At 39.2% G+C, this 13,188-nt stretch overlaps 1 non-coding gene across 1 annotated transcript; it reads right to left on the bottom strand.

The window, feature by feature from the left end:
• Positions 1–10,263: 10,263 nt before the first annotated feature.
• LOC141584725 (U6 spliceosomal RNA) lies at positions 10,264–10,370 on the bottom strand. The gene has a single exon (XR_012517930.1). It is a non-coding gene; the product is annotated as a U6 spliceosomal RNA (small nuclear RNA).
• Positions 10,371–13,188: the final 2,818 nt, after the last annotated feature.

The following is a 13,188-nucleotide window of genomic DNA, read 5'->3' on the forward strand; positions in this document are numbered from 1 at the left end:
GCAGGGTGGAGCACTGCCTTACCTGGGAAGTACAACTGGCTGAATGATGCCCCTCCTACCCAACAGAGGCCATTGGGGGACTTCTAAAGCCACTCCTGCACTTGAGTTCAGATACTGCACTTCTCCCGTGGTCTTTATATCCCATACCAGATTTTAGCTGGGCCAACAAGCGCTGTGGCTTACCAGTACAAATCTAAGAGGCCATTTGAGCCAGTGCCATGGGTTTTCAGCACAAATCTCAGTGGCCGTTTTGGCTGGCACCTGGAACACCTGCAAAACAGAGCCTCCCACTCTCCAGAAAAAAAGGGGAGCTGAAGGCATGGAGCCAAGCGACCTTGTATGGGAGGCCCCCAACAACAAAGACCAACCAACTGAGGCCCACTGGCATGACAGTTTTGTAGTCAGCAGAGCAGTTTGAGCTCCACCTGGGACAATGGAGCTCGGTAGGGGGAAGGTTATCTGCTGATGCTGAGGCAATTCTAACCTTACCTGTATAAACAAAAGCAAAGTTTATACAGCATCTGGAATGAGCCCACAGCAGCTCAGCAGTGCCTCTACAGGCAGACTGTGGCTAGATTCCCACCTTGCTGAGCAGGACACCTCTGACAAAAAGGCAGCAGCACATCAGAGACTTATAAATAAAACCCCACCTTCCAGGGACAGAGCACCTGGGAAAGGGGTATCTGTGAGTTCTGCTGCAGCAGACTTAAACGTCCCTGCCCAGCAGCTCTCAACGGAGCAATGAAGCTCCCAGTGCAACACTTGAGCTCAGATAAGGGACAGACTGACTTCTCAAGTGGCTCCCTGGCCCCCATATATCCAAAAAGATACCTCATAGAGGAGAGCTCTGGCTGATATCTGGTGGGTACCCTTCTGGGATGAAGCTACCAGAGGAAAGAACAGGCAGCAATCTTTGCTGGTCTGCAGCTCCACAGGCGATTCCCAGGCAAACACAGTCTCCAGTGGACATCCAGTAGTCCTATAGCAGAGAGGCCTGTTAGAAGAAAAACTAAAAAAAAAAAAAAAAAAAAAAAAAAAAAAAAAAAAAAAGAAATAGCTTCAACATCAAAAGAAAGAATGGTCACTCAGAGATCCCATCCAAAAGTCACCAACTTCAAAGACCGAACATAGAAAAATCCACAAAGATTGGAATAAAACAGCAAAAAAAGGATGAAATTACCACAGACCAGAATGCGTCTCCTCCTCCAAGGGATCACAACTCCTAACCAGAAAGGGAACAAAACTGGCTGGAGAATGAATTTGATGAATTGACAGAAGCAGGCTTCAGAAGATGGGTAATAACAAACTTCTCTGAGCTAAAGGAACATGTTCTAACCTAATGCAAAGAAAGTAAAAACCTTGAAAAAGGTTTGACGAAATGCTAACTAGAATAACCAGATTAGAGAAGAATATAAATGACTTGATGGAGCTGAAAAACACAGCACGAGGACATTGGGAGAAATGTCTCATGTAGGTGATGGACGGACGAAGGCAGCGAACCACCATGGCATGTGTGTACCTCTGCAACAATCCTGCAAGATCTGCATTTGCACTTCAGCACTTAATAAAAACAAAACAAACAAGAAGAAACTCCTGACCATGGGAAGGGAAATCATAGAAAAAGTGAAGAGAAATAGATCATGAACCCCAAGGATGCAGCTGAGAATAGCTTGTCCCTTACTTTCAGGGGAGTAACAATGTACAGTAATCTAAGTAAGGTTTATTGGTCCCCAACTAGGAGACTTCCTCTCTGGAAGCTTTCCTGAGAGCCAAATTTCAACACGGGATACTAATTCCCTGAGTCTAGTCTTATAAAGAAAGTCTTTCTAATCCTATGTTGGAAAGACACTGAAGAACAAAAGGCATAATTAATAAAATTTGAACTGGAATTTATTTCCTAATGAAGTATTAAAAACAAACAATTTTGAAGTAACTATAGCTTCGTTTTACTGAGCTCTTCTAAGCATTATAATATGTTACAAGATAGTGAGTTGTCAAATTAGAATGAATAATTAGTTCCTCTGACTTAAGTGCTTCAGAAGATAGGAGAATGAATACATTTAATATGTCTAGTCTTCACCTCTGAGATATGTGTAATCTTTACAAATATGAGTAACATACATAAAATATTATACAGAGAAATGTTACAGTACACAATTAAATGCTAAATTAAAAGTGATACAGAAGATAAATACTATGAGTCCTTACCTAAATATATATTTTCTTCAAATTTGAATACTGTTAATGTGTGTTCTATAATCTCCCATTAAATTGAAACATTTGATGGCAATCTAATTATATGAATATCATCAGTTCATTCTTAAAAAAAAAAGGAGAAAAGAAAACTAAAAACGGGCAAATGAAAAATCTTACAACTACTGGATCTATTTTGTGTATTTTTACGTGTTGTGGGTGATGTTTGTAAATAAAAAAGCTCTCTAATTGGCTTTAAAATAATGAATGCTTGAATCAAATTAATTTTTTCAGAAAAATAAAAACTCTAATACCTTTTACTTCACATGACTAGTAATATTTGAGAAATAAAGACAGTTTTAAAGTTTATTGGTAAAATAAAGACAATAGCTCTAAATTAGGCAGGTCAGATATTAGGTTTGTAAAATGCTTTAAATTAATAAACTGCTTTTTTTTGACTTCTAAAATTTGTTCAACTTACCTGCTTTGGAGTCATTAGATTCTAGGTAAGGTCTGAGAACATGTGGAGTTAACTGTGCTCCCTGGCTATGCTTGAAAAAGTCAGACTTTATCTGCACTTTTGTCTGGTGTTCTAGGCTCCATACCTAGTACAAAATTAAAATCACCTACCTGACAGGTATTTCACCAAAAAAAAAAAAAAATTGCTAATAGCTAACATTGTAACATATAATTGAAACTAGCGAAAAAAGTTTTACATGGAAGCTTTGTGGAAAAAGTAAAATGTGCTTTCAGTAAAACATGATAAGGCATTACAATGTAAATTTTTGCTTAGTTCAGAAGGTTAAAATTTTTTTTGACTTAAATAGAATAAAGCTAAAGGTTTGAGCAAGTTGTGGAAGGTTTGTAAAATAGTCATCTTGTAAAAGAAATACCGTGTGAACACACTGGCTAAATTTAAAGGAGTATTGTTCAGTTTTTCCATAAATTGAACATTGGAATAAAAATGCAACAGGGTTTTCTCCGAGCGCTAATTTTGCTTTAATACAAATTTGTAAAAGGTTATCAAAAGCTTATAAGAATTTCAACTTATAGTCAAACTGATGAAGACTGGATGAATTCATCTTTAAGGTTTTATTAAAAATTTGAGTTGACATTAATAGTACACTAATGCAAGAGTGAAATTTGGCTTTCTTTCTTGAATACGATTTTAACATAATATTAAAGAATAAAAAAGATTTCTGTCTCTTCTCAAATAAATTACAGGAAAAAGAAGGGAAAGACGCACATTGCTTGAAAAGCTAAGTCTTCTATCAATGAGTAAAGGCTTTTGCCTTTAAACGTTTTTTGAGTTACCATTTTGGCTAAATGAATGACTTACTGTGACCTGGCATTCCATTTTATATCAAGTGTTTTAGGCCTTTAATATATTCATATCAATATTAATATATTTGATACGCTTCCCCAAATCCAATTTCATCTTCAAAATTAAGTCTTTTTGACTTCTTAATTTGGGATGCAACAGAGGGCACTGAAAAATCCAAAAGAGAAGTATATAGGATTATTTGACATGTTGTTACATGAGAAGCACTGTCAAAATAAGAAATATTTGACTTTCTTCAGATTGTATTCTAAGCAATGCTAATATATGTTTGAAAATTGTATGAAATTCCTAAAATTCTAATTTGTCAAAATATGTGCTATCAATTATATTGTTTTCATGATAAATTGTAGACCACAGAAATGAACAAATTTTCTTGTCAATCATGTAACTATAACTATTTAACATCATTTCCACACTTAACTGCTTAATACTGATGCAGTTTCTGAAAACTTCACAAGCACAGAATGTCCTAGAATATGGTGTCTTTTAGGAGGTTACTGAAATAATGGAAAGACCACGAAAAAGAGCTCTTGAATACAGATTTCTGGAAACTTTAGAATCACATCATTTGTCAAATAATCCCAAATACTTTAAGGACTGCATAAGATTTCCTGGTATTTTAATGAAAAGACTTAGTTGTTTTTAAAACTCCTACCCAAGTAGAAGAAAACTTAATTGAATACAAGAAAACATTTTGTCAGGCTGTCATTCTAAATCAGCCAATACTGAAACTGTTTATATATGCAATTTGAATGAACTCCATGGTCTAAGTCAAGCTACCTATGACGACCCATCAGTTACAATTATTATGAACTTAAATTGGAGAAACAACTGGTATTTAAAGGGGTATAAGTTCAATGTTAAGCATGGACTCATGGAGAACTAAGACAGCTGCTTTGTCCTTCCTGGGTCAATACTCAAAGTTCTTCTTAAAGGAGAACTACAAACCATTGCTCAAAGAAATAAGAGAGGTCACAAACACATTTTAAAAATCCATGCTCATGGATACAAAAAATCAATATTATAAAAATGGCCACATGGTTCAAACTAATTTATAGATTTAATGCTATTCCCATCAAGCTACCATGACTTTCTTCACAGAATTGCCAAAAACTACCTTTAATTTCATATGGGATGAAAAAAGAGCCCGCATAGCCAAGCAAAAAGGCTGGAGACATCATGCTACCTGATTTCAAACTATACTACCAGCCTACAGGAACCAAAACAGCATGATACTGGAACCAAAACAGATATATAGAGCAATGGAATGGGACAGAGGCCTCAAAAATAATGCCACACATCTACAACCATCTGAACTTTGACAAACTAGACCCCCCCCAAAAAAATCAGGAATGGATTACCTATTTAATAAAAGGTGTTGGGAAAACTGGGTAGCCATATGCAGAAAACTGAAGCTGGACCCCTTACCTACACCTTATACAAAAATTAACACAAGATGGATTAAAGTCTAAAAGAGAAGACCTAAAATTGTAACAACCCTAGAAAAAAACCTAGGCAATACCATTCAAAACATAGGCATGGGCAAAGACTTTATGACTAAAACACCAAAAGCAATGGCAACAAATGTCAAAATTGACAAATGAGATCTAATTAAACTAAAAAGCTTCTGCACAGAAAACTAAAATGAAACAAAACATAACTATCATTGGAGTGAATGGGCAACCCACAGGATGGGAGAAAATTTTTGCAATCTATTCATCTGACAAAGGGCTAATATGCAGAATCTACAAAGAACTTAAATTTACAAGAAAAAAACCAACTCCATCAAAAAGTAGGCAAAGAATATAAACAGACACTACTCTAAAGAAGACATTTATGAAGCTAATAAACACATAATGAAAAGCTCATCATCACTTGTCATTTTAGAAAAACAATTATTGGAAAAGTCAGAAAACAACAGATGCTGGAGAGGATGTAGAGATATAGAAACTCCTTTACACTGTTGGTGGGAGTGTAAATTAGTTTGAACATTGTGGAAGACAGTGCGGTGATTCCTCAATGATCTAGAAATAGAGATGCCATTGGACCCAGCAATCCCATTACTGGGTATATACCTACAGGATTATAAATCATTCTACCACAAAGACATATGCACACATATGTTTACTGTGGCACTGTTCACAATAGCAAAACCTTGGAACCAACCCAAATGTCCATCAATAATAAACTGGATAACAAAAATGTGGCACATATACACCATGAAATATTATAGAGCCATGAAAAAGGATGAGTTTATGTCTTCCTCAGGGACAAGGATGAAGCCAGAAACCATTATTCATAGCAAACTGACACAAGAACAGAAAACCAAACACCACATGTTCTCACTCATAAGTGGGAGTTGAACAATGAGAGTACATGGACACAGGGAGGAAAATATCACACACTGGGGCCTGTTGTGGTTGGGCATAGGGGAGGGATAGCATTAGGAGAAATACCTAAGGTAGATCATGGGTTGATAGGTGCAACAAGCCCACATGGTATGTGTATACCTATGTAACAAACAGGCATGTTCTGCACATGTACCACAGAATTTAAAGTATAATAATAATAATAATAATAATAATAAAAGAAATATGCTTTTAATTATAAAGCTCTTAAAGAAAATCCTTTTGAATTTCTTACTACCACATCATAGCTGGAACAAACTGCTGATATTTTAAAAGTAACAAATAGCAAACCAGAAAGAACTAGCTTTAGGAACCAAACTCAAGTTGCTGTAGGGAACAGGGCAGAATCAGGATTGGAAGGTCACCACTGCTCCTTCAGTTTGGCCTTGGCTGGCAAAAAATGGCCTAATGTGGACAGAAACTCTTAGGTTAAAAAAAAGAAGAAGAAATTTCTGTGAGCTAGAAAATATGTACTTGGCAGCTACAAGAGTTTTAGCCAATTCAGATGACTTGCTTCCAAAAATTTGGAACATTCCCTTGGATTTGACTAAGTCAGAAAGATATGGTCATACTTGATGAAAGAAAAGTGAAATAACAACAAAATCCCAAACATAAATAAATAAAAAAAATTAAGGAAAATTTAAAAATGCACAATAAATATGATTACTGAGTTAAGGAGAAATTAAAATCAAGTCGTTGGTAATCTTAACTTAGTCATTAAGGAAAAATTTTAAGACAAATCTCTAATTTAGCCACTTACCTGGAAATAAGTCTCAGGCTGATGACTGTTCTCTACCATCTTGGAAGCAGGAAAAAATTCACACTCACCTTTCCTGTCAGAAGCAAGCTGAAACTCAAGAAAGGAAGTGCCTGCTCTCCACCATCATGGAAGCAGAAAAACTTGTCTTCCTTACCGGAAATGAGAGAAACTTCACAAAAGGAGCTATAAAGCAAAATTAACCTTAGCTCTGAACCAAATTTTGGGAGATCCAGGACTCTCCAGGGGGCAGAAGCTCCCAAACCTCAGTAAATCATCTATCCTATTGGTTTGAACAATAAGGATAGCCAGGTTGGTATCAAGCAATAATGACATTTATCAAAGGTCAGGGCCACATTGGTAATGTCCTTCTCTTTTTTTTTTTTTTTCTTCTGAGGTAGAGTCTTGCTCTGTTGCCAGGCACCAGACTGGAGTGCAGTGGCACAATCTCAGCTCACTGCAACCTCTGTCTCCTGGGTTCAAGCAATTCTCCTGCCTCAGCCTCCCAGGTAGCTGGGACTACAGGCACATGCCACACGCTCAGTTAATTTTGTGTGTGTGTGTCTGTTTTTAGTAGAGATGGGGTTTCACCATGTCGGCCAGGATGGTCTTGACCTCTTGACCTCACGATCTGCTGTCTCGGCCTCCTGAAGTGCTGGAATTACAGGCTTGAGCCACCGTGCAGGGCCCATGTCCTTCTCTTTTTATCTTTATTCGTATAGCCTGTTTTGTCAGAAACTAGGATTGCAACACCTGCTTTTTCCTGTTTCCCATTTACTTGAAAGATTTTTCTCCATTTATTTTGAGCCTATGTGTGGGAGTTCATGTGAGATGGGTCTCTTAAAGACAGCATACTCAAATGAGTCTTGGCTCTTTATCTATCTTGCCGCCCTATGTCTTTCAATTGCAGCATTTAGCCCATTTACATTTAAAGTTAGCAATGATATGTAAGGATTTGATCCTGTCATCACGCTGTTAATTGATAATTTCACAGACTTGTGTATGTGGTTGGTTTTTTAGCATCATTGGTCTGTGTAATTCAGTGCCTTTTTGTAGTGGCTGGTGATGATCTTTTCTTTCCGTATTAAGTTCTACTTTCAGGAGCTCTTGTAAGGTAGATCTGCTGGTAATGAATTCCCTCAGCATTTGCTTGCCTGAAAATGATCTTATTTCTCCTTCACATATGACACTTAGTTTTGCTGGATTTGAAATTCCGGGTTGAAATTTTTTTCTTTAAGAAGTTGACTATCTCTTCTGACTTGTGGGGTTTCAGCTGAGCGGTTCACTGTTAGTCTGATGGGATTCCTTTTGTAAGTGACCTTGTCTTTCTCGCTAGCTGCCTTTGACAATTTTTATTTCATTTTAACCTTGGAGAACCTGATGATTACGTGTCTTAGGGATGTTCTTCTTGTGGCATATCTGAGGTTCTCTGTATTTCCTGAATTCAATGTTGTTCTGTCTTGCTAGGTTGGGGAAATTCTGATGAATGATATTCTGAAATATGTTTTCCAAGTTGGTTCCATTTTTGTCATCTCTTTCAGGTACATTAATAAGGCATATATTTCACCGTTTTACATAATCCTTTATTTCTCAAAGGTTTTGTTCATTCCTTTTCATTCTCTTCCCCCATTCTTGTCTCTTTTATTTCAGAAAGCCAGTTTTCAAGCTCCAAGACTCTTACCTTTGCTTGGTCTATTCTACTAGGTGGTCTTGCACATGAGATGGTGCTGGTCTGACCTCAGCACTCCTTAGTCTGCTTGCCTCTCCCAGGACCCCAGCCTGGCCATACCTGCTTACAGGGCACCCTTGGGTGCCCACACACATTACAATAATTTTTATAATGCAATCACACACAATTACCATGTGGCTGCATTATAAAAATTCATGTAGTGTGCTTTTCAGCTCTATCGCATCAGCTTATTCTTTTTAAAAAAATTGTACTTCAGGTTATAGGGTACACATGCAGATTATGCAGAATTGTTGCATAGGTACACACATGGCAATGTGGTTTCCTGACTCCATCCTGTCACCTACATCTGGCATTTCTCTTCATGCAATCCCTCCCTGACCTCCCCACCCCCTGGTGCCCCCCTGTTGGCCACCCCCAAAAAGACCCCAGTGTGTGATGCTCGCCTCCTTGTGTCCATGTGTTCTCATTATTCATCACCCACCTATGAGTGAGAACATGCAGTGTTTGATTTTCTGTTCTGTCAGTTTGCTGAGAATGATGGTTTCCAGATTCATCCATGTCTCTATAAAGGACACAAACTCATCGTTTTTTGTGGCTGCATAGTATTCCATGGTGTATATGTGTTACATTTTCCTTGTCCAGTCTATCGTTGCTGGGCATTTAGGATGGTTCCAGGTCTTTGCTATTGTAAACAGTGACACTGTGAACATACGTGTGCATGTGTCTTTTTAACAGAATGATTTATAATCCTTTGGGTATATACCCAGTAATGGGATTGCTGCGTCAAATGGAATTTCTATTTCTAGGCCCTTGAGCAAGTGCCACACTGTCTTCCACAATGGTTCAACTAGTTTCCACTCCTAGCAACAGTGTAAAAGTGTTCCTATTTCTCCACATGCTCTCTGTTATCTGTTGTCTCCAGATATTTTAATGGTCACCATTCTAACTGGCATGAGGTGATATCTCAATGTGGTTTTGATTTCTCTAATAATCAGTGATGATGAGCATTTTTTCATATGTTTGTTGGCCTCATATATATCTTCTTTTCAAAAGTGTCTGTTCATATTCTTTGCCCACTTTTGAATGGGTTTTCTTCTTTTTTTCCTTGTAAATATGTTTTACTTCTTTGTAGATCCTGGATATCAGCCATTTGTCAGATGGGTAGATTGCAAAAATTGTTTCTCATTCTGCTGGTTGCCAGTTCACTCTAATGATTGTTTCTTTTGCTGTACAGAAGCTGTGGAATTTAATAAGGTCCCATTTGTCTATTTTCCTTTTTGCTGCCAATGCTTTTGGTGTTTTAGTCATGAAGTACTTGCCTATACCTATGTCCTGAATGGCTTTGTCTATGTTTTTTTTCTAGATTTTTTTTATGGCATTAGGTCTTATGTGTAGACCTTTAACCCATCTGGAGGTAATTCTACTGTAAGGTGTCAGGAAGAGGTCCAGTTTCTGCTTTCTTCACACTGGTAGCCAGTTTTCCCAATGCCAATTATTAAACAGGAAATCCTTTCCCCATTGCCTGTGTTTGTCAGGTTTGTCAAAGATCAGATGGTTGTAGATGTGTGGTATTGTCACCAGGACCTCTGTTCTGTTCCATTGGTCTATTTCTCTGTTTTAGTACCAGTACCATGCTGTTTTGATTACTGTAGCTTTGTATTATAGCTTGAAATTGGGTAGCATGATGCCTCTGGCTTTGTTCTTTTTGCTTAGCATTGTCTTGGCTATGCACACTCTCTTTTGGTTCCATATGAAGTTTAAGGTGGGTTTTTCCAGTTCTGTGAATAAGGTCATTGGTAGCTTGATGGGGACAGCATTGAATCTATAAATTACTTTGTGCAGTATGGCCATTTTCACGATATTGATTCTTTCTAAAAATATGGAATATTTCATGAATTTTTAGGTCACCCTTGAGCAGGGGCCATGCTAATCTCCTCTGAATCATTCCAATTTTAATATATGTGATGTCAAAGTGAGCACCAGTAATGTTCTTTATACTAGATATATTGCCTGTTAGCTCCTGTGGTGTTTTACAATAATTTTTGGCCTCCTTGCATTGGATCATGACATACTTCTTTCACTCAGTGAACTTTGTTTCTACCCATATTCTGAATTCTATTTGTATCATTAAAGACATGTCAGCCTCTGGTCAGTTCTGAAAACTTGAACAGGCTGAACAGTTGATGTAATAATCAGGAGGAAAGAAGGTATGCTGACTTTTTCAGTTTCAGTGTTCTTGCACTGATTCTTCCTCATCTTTATGAGCTTATTCACCTTCAACCTTAGAGATTGCTGACCTTTGGACAGGGTATTTTTCTTTTATCATATTTGATGACCTTGAGGGTTTGACTGTGGTGTAAGGTAGATGCAGCCAGCTGCCTTTGGTTTTGGAGAATTTTAGGGGGCCAATATTCATCTCCAAATTCCTGGACTGTGTGCTTTAACTCTGGGAAACTTATATTGGGTCTCAACTTTGTTCTCTGGCTCCGCGAAGTTTGGAGTCTACTTCACTGAAGGCAGCAAAGTGTGGCAGCTGTGACAGAGTGCTAGCAGATGCAAAACTGCCTGTCTCCCTGTTGGCATTTGCCCAGTGGTGGAAGTGGTGGAGGCAAGACAGCTTGGTGGGGGCCAGGAGCCCCTGCTGTGTGTGCTGTTGCACTGGAGGTAGTGTTGGTTCAGGCTGGGGTGCTGGCCTGTGCAGGTCTGGGTGCCTTCTCCATGACCCCTTAAGCAGCAGCAGTCACTCAATATATATTAGCGTCCCCTTTTATGCACAGAATTAGCACAAGGGCAAGATGTTGGCAGGGGTGGTGCTTTTGGTTCTCTGCCTACCATGGCTCTGTCTTCAATGGGAGTTGGTGTGGGTTGAAATGTGTGCTACATTCCTATGTGCTGGTAGGGCAAGTACAGCAAAATCCACTCATGTAAACACAAACCAGCAAAGAGATGTAGGACGTTTGTGTATAAAGAGCTGCAGTATGGAGAGGCAATGTAGAGGCTGGTGCGTGGCTGAAGAGTCCGTGTTGCTGCTTCTCTTCACTGCTCAGGCATGGTCCACTGGCACAGAAACAAAGGTGTGGGCACCTGAGAGTGCCCTGTAGGCAGGTGTGGCCAGGCTGGGGCCTTGGGAGAGGCAAGCAGACTAAGGAGTGCTGAGGTCAGACCAGCTTCATCTCATGTGCAAGAATGCCCAGCAGAGATCAGGTCTCAGAGAACTGTCTGAAAAGTGAGACCCCAGCACAGCACAGCTGCTCTACAAAAACGTGGCCAGACTTCTTTTTTAAGCAGGTCTCCTTTTATTAAGAGGGAAACTCTCACACCTGATCTCTGCTGGGCAATCTTCACATGAGAGGTGGCTGATCTGACATCCACACTCCTAAAGTGCTGGGATAAAGTGTCTCATAAGACCAAGTAGAGCCTAGAGAGACAACTGTGCCTGCCCTTTGGGCTTCACATCAGCTGGCTTCCTGCTCCACCACTTTGTCTCCTGGGCTCTACCCAGAGAGATGTGAGTTAGCCATCACTTAGTGTAATCAGCCCAGGATAGAGGGTCTGTGCTGTGGGCCCAAGCCAGGGTTCCCTGTCCGGTGATAAGCAGTGGGGGGTATGTGTTATCCACAAGAGATGGACTGCCTTGTTCCTTTTGTCAACTGCAGCTTGTTAGAGGTATCAATATGGCACTTAGGGTCTTCACTTTCTTGATATTCTGAAGGTAACAAGGGCAGATCCACTGCAGAGGCAGTGGCAGAGAGGATTTCAGTCAATCTGTGAAGCTCTGTCCAAGGAATTGCCAAGTTGCTACTGGCTTGATGGCTTCAGTGGGGGCCTGGCTAAGGAGTCAATCTGAAAAGACCTGCCCATCGAGGAGATATGGAAACCAGCACCCACGTAACTGTTCAGCCACTTTTCCATAAGGCTGCTGTGGCATACTGGGGGCCCACTCCAGTCCCTAATTGCCTCATATCTTCCAGTGCCTCAAGGTATCACTAGCAAAGTCTGAAAAAAGGCAGAGATAATAGCCTGCCTCTTCCTCTGGGAGCTCTGTACCACTGAGGTACAATCCGGTTGCCAATCTGGACACAACTATGGGAGGTGGCTGGAGACAAGTTCAGAAGTCGTGTCTAGTCAGGAGGAACAAGAACAGAGACATGCTTTTTAAAAAGTCTAGGCATGTTTCTGTAGAGCAGCTGTGGTGTGCTGGGGGTTCACTTCAGCCCCTGTTCATTTTGTTCTCTGGAAAGAAGTTTCTTTCTGCTTTCTGGCTTTGGTCACAGTCATGTAGAGCAGTAGCAAGTCTACAAGGACATGATTGAATTTCCATTTCCAGTGTTTCCTAGTTGTGTCTTACACTCTCCAATTCAACTGACCATTTTATTCTTCATTGTCAAAATGCTAAGCTGTCCACTGTCTTTAAATACCGTCTTTGTTCATTCTTCCTTATCCAAATTTTATAGCCTTTAGAATATTAGCATTCTTTTCTTTCACACTTTCAATGTCCTCCAAGAATTTCTTTTCCCTTAGCGGGTTCTGGTGTTTAATTGTGTCTAGTTCCAGTCTTAGCATGGCAATTTTTTCCCACAACATGCTATTTTCATGCAAGAGATCTTTTTCTTTCTGATGGCTAAGAGAACTCTAAGTCAACAAAGGAACATTTTAGTTAGCACACAATAGAATAACATATCATAATTTCCTCTGAATTTAAACCATAACATGTATATTTGTATAATGAAGGAATTACCATGGTGAATATGTAACTGAAAAAAAGTTGGACAAAACTTCAAACCTAATAGAGTGTAAA

This window comes from Saimiri boliviensis, chromosome 5 (genome assembly GCF_048565385.1).
Source record: "Saimiri boliviensis isolate mSaiBol1 chromosome 5, mSaiBol1.pri, whole genome shotgun sequence".
Taxonomy (NCBI): Eukaryota; Metazoa; Chordata; class Mammalia; order Primates; family Cebidae; genus Saimiri; species Saimiri boliviensis.